The sequence below is a fragment of the Oryctolagus cuniculus genome, chromosome 1 (assembly GCF_964237555.1).
Source record: "Oryctolagus cuniculus chromosome 1, mOryCun1.1, whole genome shotgun sequence".
Lineage (NCBI taxonomy): Eukaryota > Metazoa > Chordata > Mammalia > Lagomorpha > Leporidae > Oryctolagus > Oryctolagus cuniculus.
The window spans coordinates 112827711-112845721 of record NC_091432.1 but is presented as its reverse complement, the minus strand read 5'-3'; the positions used below and the strand labels follow the sequence as shown (position 1 = coordinate 112845721).

At 40.5% G+C, this 18011-nt stretch overlaps 1 protein-coding gene across 9 annotated transcripts in view; it reads right to left on the bottom strand.

Moving 5' to 3' along the window:
* The window catches only part of ARHGEF12 (Rho guanine nucleotide exchange factor 12), a 162624-nt gene that overhangs the window by 139435 nt on the left and 5178 nt on the right, over positions 1-18011 (bottom strand). Inside the window, exon 1 of one of the 9 annotated variants that reach the window (XM_070047283.1) lies at positions 4765-6726. The exons of the other annotated variants lie outside the window; for them this stretch is intronic. The gene's annotated coding sequence lies outside the window, so the exon portion shown is untranslated. Of the gene's footprint in view, positions 1-4764; positions 6727-18011 lie in introns of those variants that run through there. 9 annotated transcript variants of the gene reach the window in all.

The following is an 18011-nucleotide window of genomic DNA, read 5'->3' as shown; positions in this document are numbered from 1 at the left end:
TTCAATAGTGGTTTATTTGTAAAAATGAACTGAAGTTTCCTTTGGAAATATATTTTAAGTTTAAAAAGTAATACTACTTAAAGAAAAACACAGAGGCCAACACTGTGGCTTCAGCCTGGTAGCCCTGACCATTATGAACATTTGGGGAGTGAACCAGCGGATAGAAGATCTCTCCCTCCTCTCCCTCTCTCTCTCTTTCTCTCTGTAACTCTTTCAAATAAATAGTCTCTAAAAAAAAAAAAAAAAAAGAAAGAAAGAAAGAAAGAAAGAAAGAAAGAAAGAAAGAAAGAAAGAAAGAAAGAAAGAAAGAAAGAAAGAAAAACATAAGTGACTAATAGTCCAGGACTACGACAAACCATTAAGATAATAAGGACAAGTTCTTTTACACACATTTAAGATCTCTTAAATTGGCCTTCTACACTCTTTTCTTATCATTTTTCCCTCACTACACCAGTTCTAGTCCCGGCTGCTCCTCTTCCAATCCAGCTTTCTGCTGTGGCCTGGGAAAGCAGTAGGAGATGGCCCAAGTCCTTGGGCCCCTGCACCCATGTGGGAGACCCGGAAGAAGCTCCTGGCTCCTGACTTCAGATCAGCGCAGCTCTGGCCATTGCAGCCATCTGGGGAGTGAACCAGCGGATGGAAGACCTCTCTCTCTGGCTCTACCTCTCTCTGTAACTATTTTTCAAAGAAATAAAATAAATCTTTAAAAAAAAGAAAATGTCATTTTCATATCCATCACCCCACAAATCTTTAAATACCAACTCAACTCTGTATCTGTTAAAGAGACTACACAATGATACTGCTTTCCTTTCAAGAAACCTTCCCAAACCTGTCCTCAGACAATATTAGGAGTTACTAAAGACTCTTATTCATCTTATGTATATATTTGTAGTTTCCAGCATAGGTAGTCAATAAATAATTTACAGAAGAAAAACTCTCAGCTTCTACTCCAAGTTGGCTATTCAGCAATGTTAACTACATTCTACTTGCAACCTGTATCCCTTCCTATTCCCTACGTGGGGTGCTCTCCTGGTTCTCTCCCTAGTACTGTAACTGTTCCTCAAGAGCACTTCTGTCCTACTCCCAGATGGGACCCAGAAGACCATATTGCCTATACTTCCAGTGTATTCTTGTTGATGTCGCCTACTCAAATTACTTAAGACTACCATCACAAATATAACAGCAGTGGCCAAACCTCACTGCTGTGTATCTAGTTGCCCACTGGACACTGTACCTGGGTATTCCATGTTGTGGGCAGCCTCCAAAATGATCCCAAGGGACTCCTGCCTCCTAGTGTTCATCACCTCACCCTCTCGCCCAGTGAACAGAACTGTGTGCAATCAATAGACCACTACAGGAATGGTCGAGCATGACTTCTGAGGTCAGCTCACAAGTTCTCACAGCTTCCACCTCGTGCTCTATGACCACTCACTCTGGGCAAAGCCAGCTGCCTCAAACAGCACTGGGTCCACCCACCAATGGAAAAAGCAAGGTCTCCTCCTAACAATCTGCACTCACTTGCCCAGCTTGAGTGAGTCACCCTGGAAGTAGGCCAGGCAGCTCCAGTCAAGCTGTCAGATGGCTGAAGCCTTTGCTTCTAACAGCATGCATCTTGACTACAACCTCATTGAGAAGCCCTAAATTAGAACCACCCAGCAAAGTGCTCTCAGATCCCTTATCATTTATAATAAATGTTTGATAGCAGTGTTCAAAAGAGCTTTTTGCAATGATTAAAATGTTCTGTGGCTACTGAATACTTGAAATGTGGCTAGTGTGACTAATTTTCAATTTTATTTAATTTTAACCAATTTTAATTTAAATATCCACATCTGTCTATCATACTGAATACAGCAAATTTACTCTTTGGGGATAATATATTACAGAGCAATAGAAAACTAACATACTATGTAAAACTAAATCTGTCCTTTGCTGCACTGTTCTCTCTTCCATTCCCCATCTAACTAGTTAACCAAGCAAAAACAACAAAACCTTGCATCCTCACTTTAATTTCCCCATATAAGCAAGAGGGGCTCAAACCAAGCACACAAGCCTGAGGGGCCCACGCTCCCACCACTCACCCTTTTCATCTTACTCATATTCTTAATATCTTCTTAATAGCTCTATTTGTCTCTTCTGTATTAAATGTAATATATATTTAAAAGAGAATTTCCATTTAGGACCTCTTCATTTTTCATCTGGATTACTGAAAAATGTCTCCTTACTGGTTTCTCTGCCGCTAAATTGGTCTCTGTTTCGAAGACCAACAACCCATTCTTTACTATGTCACTTGAATGACCTTTGACAATGATCTTAAGACCATCCTGATTAAAGGCATTAGTGGCTCCTCACAACCCAGAAGTTAAAACTCAAATTCCTTAGAATGAAATAAAAGACCCTTCGTAATCTAGTGCCACTCTTCACTCCAACTTCACCAACTGCTGTGCCCATACATCAAGCTCCATGTTCTAGCCACACAAAACTACATGCAGTTCCTAGAAAATGTGAGCTACGAGGGCCGGCGCTGTGGCGTATCAGGTAAAGCCGCTGCTTGCAGTGCCGGCATTCCATATGGGCGCCAGTGCAAATCCCAGCTGCTTCACTTCTGATGCAGCTCTCTGCCGTGGCCTGGGAAAGCAGTGGAAGATGGCCCAAGTCCTTGGGCCCCTGCAACCGTGTGGGAGACCAGAGGAAGCTCCAGGCTCCTGGCCTCGGATCAGCCCAGCTCCAGCTGTTGCAGCCATTTGGAGAGTGAACCAGTGGATGGAAGACCCCTCTTTCCCTCCCTCTACCCTCCCCCCCCCCCGACTCTGTTGCAGCCATTTGGGGATTGAACCAATGGATAGAAGATTCTCTCTCTCTCTCTCTGCCTCTGCTTCTCTGTAACTCTGCCTTTCAAATAAATACAATAAATCTTTAACAAAAAAGTGAGCTACTTCACCTCTATGTCGTTATTCATTTTGTTCCACTAAGTTTTCTAGTCCTCATCTGTCTCAGCTTCCTTGAATTCTGCAGAAGTACTCACCTCCTCTATGAAACTGCTATTGGTCTCTCCAAAAACTACTGATTATTATTCCTCTTTGAGTTCCCACTGCACCCTACATACTTTGCTGTCTGCTCCACTTGCACCCCACACCCTAATTGGATTAGAAACCCCTAAAAGACAGAACCAGTATCTCTCACTCTACTCTGACTATATATGTCAGTATATAGCACATTAAGAATATAGGATGGGAAGTCAGACTCAGGCTACCCAGTCACTAGGCATGCTACCTTCTCAGAAACACAGAATAAAACCCCTACCTTTAGAGGGTCGTTATGAGGATTAAGTAAAATGAAATGTATAAAATATTACAATCCGTAGCATATAATTTTTATTCAACAAATGTATTTTGAATGGAGAGACTAATGGTTGTATTACTACCTCCCAGGATAAGTAAAAGGTAAGGAATATAAAAGCAGAGGGGATGGCATTGTGGCATAGCAGGTAAAACCACCAGCCACAATGCTGGTATCCCATATGGGTGCTGGTTTGAGTCCTGGCTGTTCCATGTCCAATCCAGCTCCTACAAATGGAAGATTCTCTGTCTCTCCCTCTCTCTCTGTAAATTCTTTCAAATAAATAAATAAATTTTTTAAAAAAAGATAAAAATAAAAAGCATCTTTGAAACAACTTTTTGTTAGGCTAATCTAAAGAAAAGTAGTAGGTAATCCAGGAAGTCTACTGGGTATCTACTGCATGGTTGGAAAATTTCAGAAAATGGCAAAAGGATTCAACCAGAAATAAAAGATAGAAGAAGACTGGAGGACCTAGATGGTGTCAAGCAGGAGGGATTAGAAGCCTTGTAATGACGATCAAAGCAAAGAGTACATGTACAAGGTCATGGGGGAGAAGGAGATAAAAACAAAACAGAAAACACAACTTGAAAGCAGAATCTTCACAAGCAATGACGAGATCTAAGGTTCAGTCATACTGATATATTGATAGATAGTTCCTAGGCCAAATCGTATAAAATTGCAGATTTGGGGCTGGTTTTGATCAATAAAATGATATTCTTAATAATAAATTGGATTTTTACTATAAAATCAAAGTCTGATAGTTCCACATCAATTCCATTTTACAATCTACTTTTTGCCTTCAGTGCCTAAATGTAGGGCTCTTAATCAGGGAGGGGTGGGGGTCAGGGGGCAGGAGATGAACCTTATTAAAGCATCCTGGATGCTCCCTGGAAGACAATTAGAAACTGTTGTATAAGTTATATTAAATGGCAATAGATTAAATAAATAACCTTCTTTGGCTTATTCTTCTGTTGGGATCTAACTTCACAAAATGGTGTGCAATAACAAACAGATTGAACCCAAAGCCAAAGACCTGGATTTGAAACCTGTTTCCAAAAATGTTCTAGTTGAGACATACTAGTCAATGATGTTGCTGAATTTATATTCTTTATTCATCTTTAAAATGGTAATAACTTCTGCCTTGCAAGTGCTATTATATGTATTCACTATAATATCATGAAATGCTGCTTCACATGTGAAAGCTTATTATTGTTACTAAATGAGGAAACAGTTACAAAAGTATCATAAAAACATAAAAGTGACAATAATTTCATATACACATATCAAAGTGAAAATAATTTGTTAGATGTGACAAAACTAAAGTGAATTATGCCACTTCAGTGATAATCACTCTTTAAAGAATATGGAAAACTAGCATGAGCAAACATTTCCATAACCAAATTACTTATTGATTGTGAATTGGCTTACCTCCTCACTGTTTTTCCAATCTGATTTTTTCACTTCATCAAACCTCAAAGATGATGGAATATTCACCAGATTAGTCGTATCAGTAACAGTAAATTTTTAAAGCTGGATAAGCAAAGTTCTGCTAACAGCATGAGGAAGCAATGCTAGCTAAAATGAGATATGGTAAATATTTATGCAAAATGAACAGACCTTTACCCCACAGGGAGGCCACAAGCATGGGAAAAAGCAGCTTCCCAGAACCCGACATGCGGATGTCTGCAGACCTCCCTAAGGGCTATAAAGCTTCCACTTGGCTCTTTTGCATGTAGCCTAAGTCTTAAACCTAGTAAGATTCTCAAATTACAATAATCTAGTGTTTCTCTACCTAGAAAACAGTACTTAATAGTGAGATCTGGTTTGCAGGCTTCTTTTTTAAACCAATGATCTGCCAATCTTCCAGATTTTCTGAGGCTATGAAGAAAATATAAGGAGAGTCTACAGCTACTAAAAAAAAAAGAAAGAAAAAAGTGAAGTTAAAAAATAACTCACACCAAAATACCTCTTAAGCAAATTTTCTCTCCATGTTATGACATAAAAAACTTAACTAAAATGATCCATTCCACAACAGTTCAGATATAGGGGGAAAAATCATTTACAAAGACATAAAGGTTAAAAGTAACACCATTCTGTGGCTCAGGAGAAGCAAAGGCTACAATAAAAAGGATAATTATCTATTTATATAAAAGGAAAACAACTGAATGATAAGGAAAGATCACTACCCTACTGAGGCATCTTTAAAAAGAACATCTCTACTGCCACTTAACCACAGATTCTTGTCAACAACAAAAAAAAAAGCATAACCCAATTTGGTTCTATCATATATGCTTCACAAAAAGCCTGACCACTTCTTATAAAAAGGCATTTCCTGCCCTTTTTTCCCTTCCATATTCAATGTAACAATTTGGGGGGTCATTTCTTGCTGCTTGATGTTGATTAATACCAAAAAATATAAAACTTGTTATTAGATATGCCTTAAACTTCTTAGAAGAACTACAGAATAATTCTGATAGAAAATGGTTTATAAGCAAGACAGATTAGGCTTCAAAAAACTCCAGCATTTACAGATGTGTGCATACTTAAAGCAATGAATAACAGACCTAAACATAATTTTGCCATTATTTAAATAAGACAAAACTCTCTTATATCAAAAATCTGGAAAAAGGAATAAGCAAATAGGTGATTAAGAGTGGAAAGAGGGGCCGGCCACGGCTCACTTGGTTAATCCTCCACCTGTGGCGCCAGTATCCCATATGGGTGCCAGGTTCTAGTCCCGGTTGCTCCTCTTCCAGTCCAGCTCTCTGCTGTGGCCCAGGAAGGCAGTGGAGGATGGCCCAAGTGCTTGGGCCCTGTACCCGCATGGGAGACCAGGAGGAAATACCTGGCTCCTGGCTTCGGAGCGGCGCAGCGCCGGCCACTGCAGCCATCTGGGGATTGAAACAGTGGATGGAAGACATCTCTCTGTCTCTACCTCTCTCTATAACTCTTTCAAATAAAAAAAAACCTTTAAAAAATAAATAGATAAATCTTTAAAAAAAAAAAAAAAAAGAAAGAAAGAAAAAGAAACGTGCCAGGGGATTCCAATTCAATCCCATCAAAGTAGCATGTACCAATGCCATCTCACTAGTCAGAGTGATCAGTTTCAATTCACAATTGATCATAATGAAAGGATTAAGAGCTAAAGGATCACATAAACAAGACTAGTGTCTGCTAATACTAACTGATAGAATAAAAAAGGAGAGAACAATCCAACATGGGAAGTGAGGTACACAGCAGACTCATAGAATGGCAGCTGTCCTAAACAGCACTCTGGGCTCAGAATCAGCCCTCAAGGCATTCGGATCTGGCTGAAGAGCCCATGAGACTATTTTAGGCATGGAAAGCCAAGACACTGTGGCAAAAAAAAAAAAAAAAAAAAAAAAAAAAACAAACCACCACCACCTAAATGAAAGATCTCTGTGAGTGAGATCAGTGGAAAGAACGGGCCATCAAAGAAGGAGGTACTTTTCTCTGAAGGGAGGAGAGAACTTCCACTTTGACTATGACCTTGTCTAAATAAGATTGGAGTTGGCAAACTCAAAAGGCTTCCATAGCCTTGGAAACTCATGACAAGAGCTTCAGGTGATTACTGACACCATAAACAAGAGTGTCAAATGTTAAGTCAACTACACAAGTCACTGTGCACTTACTCCCCAAGTAGGATATCTGTCCTTAATGTGTTGTACAATGTGAGTTAATGCTATAACTAGTACTCAAACAGTACTTTACATTTTGTGTTTCTGTGTGGGTGCAAACTGTTGAAATCTTTACTTAATATATACTAAATTGATCTTCTGTATATAAAGATAATTGAAAAAGGAAAAAAAAGCTTTAAGAAAATCTAATTGATTTCTGAGGCTTAAACAGTAACAGCCACTGTAATTCACTGATCTCTTACTATGTGCTAAGCAAATAAATACTAAACATATTCTCATTCAATCTTCACAATTTTTCTGTGAAGTGTTATTCCCATTTCTATGGATGAGGAAACTAAACTGCTATCCAGAGAAGTAAATTTGCCTAAGCTCTCTCAGCTAGCAAGGAGCAAAACAAGTCTGACACACCAAAACCAAGGCTTTATTCTTAAAATAATCCTCACTCATTTCTTATCACCTGCTCCTCTCTTACAAGGGCAACACACACACACACACACACACTTAAAGGATGACATATGTTTTCCTTTAAAAAATACTTTATAATTATTTTTATTACTATATTTATGTTAGAAGCTGAGACAGAGATGATCCTACCCACTGGTTCACTCCCCAGATGTATGTCAGGCGGGAGATAGGAACTCAATTCAGATCTCTTGTGTAGGTGGCAGGAATTCAAGTACTTGAGCCATCACCTGCTGCTTTCCAGGTATGTATTAGCAGGAAGCTGGAATTAGGAGCCCAGCTGGGACTTGAACCTGGCACTCTAATGTGAGATGTGGGCATCTTAATCAATACATCAAAAATCTGCCCATCTAAAAGCTGCTTGATATCTCTGACCAAAAGAGTAGCATCCAAAAGAAGTCTGTCAGAGGAGTCAAAATTAATACAATTATTAGTACTTATCTATATAACACTAAATTCCTATTTTTGGAAGAAGTATACCTTTTATACTGTTAAAATATAATTTCACAGTGAGAAGTTTTTTTTTTTTTTTTACAGTTCACACCCAGGCAACACAGTCAATTTTACCTTTAAATATGGTTTGAAGAATTCTAATCCTGTAGAACTCTCGTGTAAATACAGTAACTAGAAACTACAAATCTGTCTCCAAATTGTACAACTAACAAATCCAACTACAATGCAACTAAAGTGTGGATATATAATCCTGACAAAGGTGCTGACAAACTATTATCTCTGAAAACTAATGTTCCCAATCATGATATAACAGAAAATAACAGATGGAACAGCAACTCAAAAGTTATTTTTCAGGCCTGCGCCGCGGCTCACTAGGCTAATCCTCCGCCTTGCGGCGCCGGCACACCGGGTTCTAGTCCCAGTCGGGGCGCAGGATTCTGTCCCGGTTGCCCCTCTTCCAGGCCAGCTCTCTGCTGTGGCCTGGGAGTGCAGTGGAGGATGGCCCAAGTGCTTGGGCCCTGCACCCCATGGGAGACCAGGAGAAGCACCTGGCTCCTGCTATCAGATCAGCGCAGTGCGCCGGCTACAGTGCGCTGGCCTCGGCGGCCATTGGAGGAAAAACCAACGGCAAAAGGAAGACCTTTCTCTCTCTCTCTCACTGTCCACTCTGCCTGTCAAAGATAAAAAAAAAAAAAAAAGTCATTTTTCATGGGAAAACTGTATTTACTTATGTTTTAAATAGATTATATATTTTTTTAAAGATTTATTTTATTTATTTGAAAGACAGAGTTACAGAGAGAGGTCAAGCTAGAGAGAGTCATCTTCCATCTGCTGGTTTACTCCCCAGATGACCACAATGGCCAGAGCTGAGCTAATCTGAAGCCAGGAGCCAGGAGATTGTTCCAGGTCTCCCACATGGGTGCAGGGGCCCAAGGACTTGGGCCATCTTCCACTGCTTTCCAAGGCCATAGAAGAGAGCTGGATCAGAAGTAGAACAGCCAGGACTCGAACCGGCACTCATATGGGATGCCAGCACTGCAGGCTGGGGCTTTAACCTGCTGCGCCACAGCACTGGCCCCAACAGACTATATTGTCCCAAGTAACCAAAACCAGAATCAATCCAATGCAAAGAACTCAAATTTAAAACATTTTATTTATAAACCAATGATACCCACTTTTCTACTATAGCTCCTATGTGCATTCTGAAATGAGATTAACAACATATTTTAAGGAAAACTAAGACTATTTAGAACTAGTAATATGCCTCTTCACAGTGAAAGACATTCAAAAAATAAAATTAGGCCAGCGCCATGGCTCACTTGGCTAATCCTCTGCCTGTGGCACCGGCACCCCAGGTTCTAGTCCCGGTCGAGGCGCCGGATTCTGTCCCGGTTGCTCCTCTCCCAGTCCAGCTCTCTGCTGTGGCCTGGGAGTGCAATGGAGGATGGCCCAGGTCCTTGGGCCCTGCACCCGCATGGGAGACCAGGAGGAAGCACCTGGCTCCTGGCTTTGGATCGGCGCAGCATGCCGGCCGCAACGCGCCAGCCGTAGCAGCCACTTGGGGGGTGAACCAACGGAAAAGGAAGACCTTTCTGTCTGTCTGTCAGTCTCTCTCTCACTGTCTAACTCTGCCTATCAAAAATAAATAAATAAATAAATAAAATTAATTTGACAATGGTACTAAAGTATTTCCATTGTTATATATCATATTTTTTTATATACTAAACCATATAAATCCTAACTACCTCATTATCAACTGCCAATCTACAAACTGAAGAAGGGATTATATCTGCTTTAATTTGCTTCCCTGTTTATTACATAACCACTCCTCAAAAGAATGTTCTGTGAAAGTGGTAATTCTAGACCCATAACATAATACCTGTTACTTTTCACCACCATGGAAATGACAAACATATTGATTACACAGAATACTAATAAAATCTGTGACATCTTGGGTTAAAATGGAGGCTTTAAGACCCTCAAACAAACTAAACTGAGAAGTTGAAAATGGTTTTAATGATTTCTAAAATAGTATTAGACATTGTCATCTTAGGGATAACCTTAAAGACATGAAAGATCCTTTATTTTTTCCCACAACAAGTAGTATAGGTGAACACAAAGTTTTTATAAATGATTCTGATGTTCTTCCCAAGAGTAAATAACATCACTGCCTGCGAGTTCCCAGAAGACCTGGAGCCATTAGAGCTGGGATTCTTTTCAACTGGCATCATTCCCACAGAGGCTCAGTGAGAAATGAAACCTCCTGCAAATCAAATCTGTTGCAATGTTATTTTTTCCAGAGGTTAATTACCTGCTTCACACACACACACACAGAGAGAGAGAGAGAGAGAGAGAGAGAGAGAGAGAGAGAGAGAGACACTGTTGTAAGCCCTCCAGAAATACTCAAAATGAAATAAAAATAAGCTCCATCAAATCCTAGACACATTCTATGAATATCCTTTCCTATATGGTACCTGTCAGTCTACAGTATCATCACCTCAAACTATTAGTAAGAATTTACTGTAAGAAGTTACATTTTCAGACTTCATCTTTCAGATAAAATACTTAGTGAAACATCTATGAGTCAAATCAGAATATCTAGAAACCGCTACAACAGATGAACCAAGACTGTCCAGCCTAGGGGCCAGTCTTGTGGTGTAGCAGGTAAAGCTGCCATCTGGTTCATGTCCAGGCTGCTCCACTTCCTATCCAGCTCCCTGCTAAGGCCTGGGAAAAGCAGCAGAAGATGCCCCAAGTCCTTGGGCCCCTTACACCCATATGGAAGATACAGATAAAGTTCCTGGCTCCTGGCTTCGGCCAGGCCCAGCACAGCCATCTGGAAAGTGAACCACTGGATGGAAGATTGATTCTCTTCCTCTCCCTCTCCCTCTCTTTCAAATAAATAAATAAATGTTAAAAAAAAAAAAAAAAGTCAAGCACTGATAATCTTTGAAGCTAATGATGGGGACATGTAGGTTCATCCTATCCTCTATACTTTAGTGTATGTTTCACAAATTTCAAACAACCTTTTTTTTTAATATTTATCTTATTTATTTGAAAGGCAGATTGACAGGAAGAAACAGAGAGAGAAAAGAGATCTATTGCTTGTTCACTCCCCAAACGGCCACAATAGTCAAGGCTGGGCCAGATCGAAGCCAGGCACCAGGAACTCCATCTGAGTCTCCCATAGAGGAGACAGGAGACCAAATGCTTGAGACATCTTCCACTGCTTTCCCAGGCACGTTAGCCTTACCCACCATCCTCTGACTTGCATTGAAAACCTCAAATGAGTGAGTTTTAGGAGCCATTACATGTTTGCATCAATTTTGTTGCTGTTTCCTACTGTCCCAACAACACCATATCCCAGAAATGGCTCCCTCAGCCAGCATTCCAAACTAAGACAAGTAAAGCAATGCTGCAGCCAATCCACAGCTGACAACATGTAATGTAACAAGAAATACAGGGGCTGGCGCTGTGGCACAGCAGGTTGGGTTAAATCCCTGGCCTGAAGCGCCAGCATCCCATATGGGCGCTGGTTCAAGTCCCAGCTACTCTTCTTCCGATCCAACTCTCATGGCCTGGGAAAGCAGAAGATGGCCCAAGTCTTTGGGCTCCTGCACCAGTGTGGGAGACCTGGGAGAAGCTCCTGGCTTCAGATCAGCACAGCTCTGGCCGTTGTGGCCATCTGGGGAGCGAACCAGCAGATGGAAGAACTCTCTCTCTCTGTCTCTACCTCTCTCTGTAACTCAGTCTTTCAAATAAATAAAATAAATCTTAAAAAAAAAAAAAAACACACAAATACAAAGGTACACAAGCACTGAGGTTTGAAGTTATAATGGCAACAAAACATAGCAAAAGCTGACAGATACACCTACTATAGGGTAGTTTCAAAGAATATTAAGATGATAGGCTGATATATTTATAAATATTTTAGTAGCCAAATCAATTTAACTATGGTTACTCATGAGAAGATATTTGAAACTAATGGGTATTTAGGGATAGAGGTAAGCTCAGAGAGAAATTTTACATAGTGTGCCATTTCATGATGGTACTTCAAAACGTTTATGAAAAATGGAATTAAAAAATACGCTCATTTTTGTACAAGAATTTTGAAGTAATGTATATAAAGGGTCTATAAAAATTCCTTGGCCAATGCATATTATGAAAAAACTATGCATAGATTTCAAATTTTTTGTACCAAAATCACTTTTTAATTCTACTTCCCATGAACTTTCTGAAGCACCCTATATATGGTCTGAACTTTATTTTTTAAGAAAATCATGGCCTGCGCCACAGCTCAATAGGCTAATCCTCCGCCTGTGGCACTGGCACACGGGGTTCTAGTCCCGGTCGGGGCGCCGGATTCTGTCCTGGTTGCTCCTCTTCCAGTCTAGCTCTCTGTTGTGGCCCAGGAAGGCAGTGGAGGATGGCCCAAGTGCTTGGGCCCTGCACCCCATGGGAGACCAGGAGAAGCGCCTGGCTCCTGGCTTCAGATCAGCGTGGTGCGCCAGCCACAGTGCGCCAGCCACAGTGGCCATTGGGGGGTGAACCAACAGAAAAGGAAGACCTTTCTGTCTCTCTCTCTATCACTGTCCACTCTGCCTGTCAAAAATAATAAGAAGAAGAATTTAGGAGTGGTCACTGTGGTGCAGAAGGTTAAGCCACCATTTGGGACACACACATCGCTTATCTGAGTACTAGTTCAAGCCCCAGCAACTGCACTTCTGATTCAGCTCCTTGCTAACGCACCTGGGAAACAGCAGATTATGGCTCAAGTACTTGAGTCCCTGCCCCCGACATGGGAGACCTGGATGGAATTTCTGGCTCCAGGTTCCTAGCTCCTGGCTTCAGCATAGCCCAGCCCTGGCTGTTGGGAGCCATTTGATGGAAGCTCTCTCTCTGCCTTCCAAACAAATAAGCAAATCTCTCTCTTTTTTAACCATTTATTTGAAAGACAGAAAGTAAAAAAGACAAACACAGAACTCTCACTTGTTGATTTACTCCCCCAAATGCCCACGAGAGCTGGTCTGGTGATGGCTGAAGCCAGGAGCCAGGAACTCAATCCAAGTCTCCTGGTGGACCGCAGGAACTCAATCACCTGAACCATCATCACAGCCTCCCAGGGTCTGCATTAACAGTAAGCTGGAATCAGAAGCTGGAGCTTGGAATATAACCCAGGTACTCCACTGCGGGATGCCAGGTCTTAACTGTTAGACTAAATGCTGGCCTCTAGTTTGAATATTCCAGGTGTATGTTTAATCAGAGCAGCAGCATCAGGATTATTGGATCATTTGGACCATTTTTTTCTTTCTTATGCTTTTCAGTGTCAAAAAGAACAAAATATAACCAAGCAAATAAAAGTACTTAAAAATATGGGCTGGCACTGTGGCATAGCAGGCAAAGCTGCCATCTGCAGGCCAGCATCTCATATGGGCACTGGTTGGAGTTTCGGCTGCTCCATATCCAATCCAAATCCCTGTTAATGCATCTGGGAAAGCAGCAGAAGATGGCCCAAGTGCTTAGGCCCCCACACCTGCTTGGGAGGCCTACAAGAAGCTCCCGGCTCCAGGCTTTCAATAAGCCCAGTCCCAGACCTAGCCCTAGCCCTAGCCACTGCAGCCATTTGGGGAGTGAAAAAGCAGATGGAAGCTCTGTCTCTCCCGCTCTCTTTTCCTGTAACTCTGCTTTTCAAATAAATAAAAATAAATCTTAAAAAAAAAATTTCAAAATGAGTAAGAACTATTCTCCTACCCTTGAGGAACTCGAAAATTAGTTGACAACTTAGTTTTAAAGAAAGTCTCTCTGCACAAAATATTCAGGTAACTGTTTAAATGTCAAAGGCTAAACAAAAAAAATGAGGAGTATGAATATACAACTCTAACACTTTGCTCACTTTTACGTTCAACAAAGCAAATATAGCATTCTGTATATGGATGGTATAGCTATTGATCTCAAAGGGAAAACCTTTCATTATTTTAGTACACCAGTTGGGAAAAGCAGCTTGTTCCAGGTATTGAATTTTCTTTTTTTTTTTTTTTGACAGGCAGAGTGGACAGTGAGAGAGAGAGACAGAGAGAAAGCTCTTCCTTTGCTGTTGGTTCACCCTCCAATGGCCGCCGCGGCCGGCGCGCTGCGGCCAGCGCACCGCGCTGATCCGATGGCAGGAGCAGGTGCTTCTCCTGGTCTCCCATGGGGTGCAGGGCCCAAGCACTTGGGCCATCCTCCACTGCACTCCCGGGCCACAGCAGAGAGCTGGCCTGGAAGAGGGGCAACCGGGACAGAATCCGGTGCCCCGACCGGGACTAGAACCCGGTGTGCCGGCGCCGCTAGGCGGAGGATTAGCCTAGTGAGCCGCGGCGCCGGCCTAGGTATTGAATTTTCTGAGCAAGCTTTAGCCAGTACTATAGCCATGTTATGTACTCCACTAAGTTAACTCATATAGGGTAAAATTTAAAAAGGAGAGTTGAAAAAAAAATTCTGGCTGGCGCCATGGCTCAATAGGCTAATCCTCCACCTAGCGGTGCCGGCACACCAGATTCTAGTCCCGGTCGGGGCGCCGGATTCTGTCCCGGTTGCCCCTCTTCCAGGCCAGCTCTCTGCTGTGGCCTGGGAAGGCAGTGGAGGATGGCCCAAGTGCTTGGGCCCTGCACCCCATGGGAGACCAGGAGAAGCACCTGGCTCCTGCTATCAGATCAGCGCAGTGCGCCGGCCACAGTGCGCTGGCCTCGGCGGCCATTGGAGGGTGAACCAACTGCAAAGGGAAGACCTTTCTCTCTCTCTCACTATCCACTCTGCCTGTCAAAAAAAAAAAAGAAAAAGAAAAAATTCTAACTCTTGTGATGATTAAGCAGTACCTGAATGGTTACAAAGCAATTCGAGTACAAAATCATTTATCTATATGAACATATTTTTACTTCAACAATATCTCAACATAGCACAATCTGTAAGTACTAAAACATGTCTGTCCTTTTCATCCTAGGATCTCAAAGCACTTTACAAACATTAAATTAACCTTTCCTATCACCTGAGAGGCAGATATCATACAACATTATAACCATCTATCCTGACTACAAAATATTTGAGTACTCCTTAAGCCTTGAGAAGGTCTTGCTCAAACAGCCAACAAAAAAGGAAATAAGCTGACAGTGCATGTGCCACCAACAATCTCCAAAAAGATCAGACCTTCACCCACAAGAACCACTTCCTCTGCATAAACCACAGAGACTACTGGGCAAACCACAACATATCAGTCTGTGTCTGAAACAAAGGCAGATAACCCATCTAACATCTATGGAAGGACGTGCCTAACCACCTTCACAGGATTTCCTGTATATATTTAGGAGTATCTGGGAAATCTGTTACTCTTCTGCAAAACTTTTTGCATTATATGATCAGTTTCACTCAATTACTTCATATGTTGATGAAGTGTACAGTTTTTCTGTAACAGAATTATCAACATCTTCTAAACCTAGGAAAGACTTGCAGAACCACTCTGATCTTCTGAACATGAAAAATCAGCCTTTAAATGCAGTACTGTGGCACACTGGGTTAAGATGCTGCTTGGACACTGGTATCTAACATCAGAGTGCTTCTGACCCAGCTCCTTGCTAAGACACCTAGGAAGGCACAGGAAGATAGCCCAAGTACTAGGACCCTTGACACCCATGTGAGAGAACAGGTTGGAGTTGCAGACTCCTAGATTCAGGATGGACCAACCCCAGTGGTTACAGTCATCTGGGGAGTGAACCAGGGAATGGAAGATCTCAGTCTGTCTGTCTGACACAAATACTCTTTCTGTATCTGTCATTCAGCCTTTCAAATAAATACATAATTCTTTTTTAAAGTGTAGTACTGTAGCCTCATGGCAATATCTTTAAATGACTATAATATGCTGTCAAAAGAAAAGTCAGTGTGACAAGTGGCTAACTGTAAGCAGTAACTAAACAACGTTTTCTTATGAACTTGTATAATTTCTTATATACTTGTAATTTCTGTATGAATTTTTACTCAAAGACCAAAGATGGAACAATTTGCCACCGGCCATTAGATTTCCTTATCTTAGACACTAGGAAGCCACCCAAGCTTTGGGACTATGATCTCAAAAACCAGAACTCCACATCTCAACTAGTAAAAGACTGTTTTGATAGCAACTTAAACTGTCAGATGCATGAGTGCATACTAACTCAGTAAGATAACTTGGTGTATTTCTTCTTTTACTAAAAGTCAACAATACATGCTTATGCAATTTGTGCACGGCCTCTGACCTTCAGTACCAATCATGCATTTCCACTACAGAATCAAAAAGCTGACAATTATACTGGGTATTAGCTTCATGGGCTTCTCTTGAAGATAAGATGCTGCTTACAAACGTGTATACGCAGCTATCTTGGTACTCCAGGTAGTTTTTGAAAAACAAAAATGCTCTTAAGTTAGAATGTTTCCAAAATCCTCAAATTATCAGCAAAATACAAAAGAATATGGACATCTATTTAAATAACTTTAAACTAAATCAGTATCAGAGAATACAGTCTACTCAGGAGGTCTTCAACAATCTTGTGTATTTTAGAATAATTTAATTATGTGCTTATTCTTTCTGTGACTATTTCTTGTCATTGCTAACAATTCTGGTAAACATTTGCACAGTATCAAAAAAGTAAAATGCTATTCAGTCTTAACAGTAGTCCATTTTACTGGAAAAAATGCCACTAATCATTTTGGTCTCTCTTTTCATTAATATGTGGAAATAACAGGAGACCATACATTTTTTAAAAAGGTAAAGCAAAAAAAAAAAAAAAAGGATAAAATGACTTATAATTTAAAGTAACAGACTGAAAACCCAATGGCACAGTATAACAACTTCCATATGTATCTCACTATATTACAACAGATATTTTACTTTAAAGTCACAATTACATCTCTTCACTTACTTCAGAGATGTTTGTTATCTTCACTTCCAATTGATTTTCCATCAGCAATGGCTCCTAACACTTAGCATTTCCTAACCTACCCTACCCTTCTGTCGTGTAATTGATAACATGTTACATTAGGGGAACTCATATTTGAATCACTTCCTAAAGAATTTTATAATAAGTATAACTGCTTAATTAGCCGATTTGGTAATTATGCAGTTTGCATAAATTTGTTTCATTTGATTGTGACAACTCTAAAATCCATTCCAAAAACTATCTAAAATAAAAGTGAATTAAAAGGACCTTGAGAATCTATTTGTAATTTGAGGCTCTGCCTGGAGAAAAATCAAAGCCTCCCTGAATCACAGTAAAACTAAAGTCAGAGCTCACTTCTCCAGAATATGGGTGAAGATAAAACAGAGTATCACCTTTTGTGCTAGGAGAGCAGCTAAGAAAAACAAGCACTTTGCACTAGGAGAGCAATTAAGCAACAGCTAATAATATATTAAGAGGGATGGTTGATTTTTAGATAACATATCAACAGAAAAAAAAAACACAACTTGACTAAGCACAGTGTAATAAGTAGGGTAGGGGAATGGAAAGAGTGGGAGATAACCCTCTGAACTACTTAGAGTCATATAAATACAAAATGGGAGGAAAGCGTCATTTAGCCCCAGAGCAAGCATACAGAACAACTTAAAAGCCTGAGCTAAACCATCAGGAAAAACTTCTTCCTGACTACAAGTTCTATCAGATTGTTGTTCAGTCTCCTGAGGAAATGACAAAAGCTGTATCCTCTAGAGATGTTTAAAATTAGAATGAATAAGGTACTACAAAGTATCCTGTAAGAGGAAAATCCAAGTCTAATCTGGTCAGGCTGGAAAGTTATTAAAGGAAAGGAAGACAGAAAATTTACACATTAAAAGATCGTAATTTAAAGTGAAAAAAAAAATGGAAGAATTCAGAACCAGAAAATCTAGGTTAAAATTGGGGGTCTGTTCTGATTTTGTGGCTATGACTTAAACTCAGAGGTGCCTTAAAGTACAAATAATGGAAACATATTCTGCCTGCCCTACACTGAAGTGAAAACATTATAAATGGTAAAGAATTATACTACCATATAATATTACTACATACACAAGGCTATTTTATTCAAAAGGAAGCATAATATTTATTTTTTAAAGATTTATTT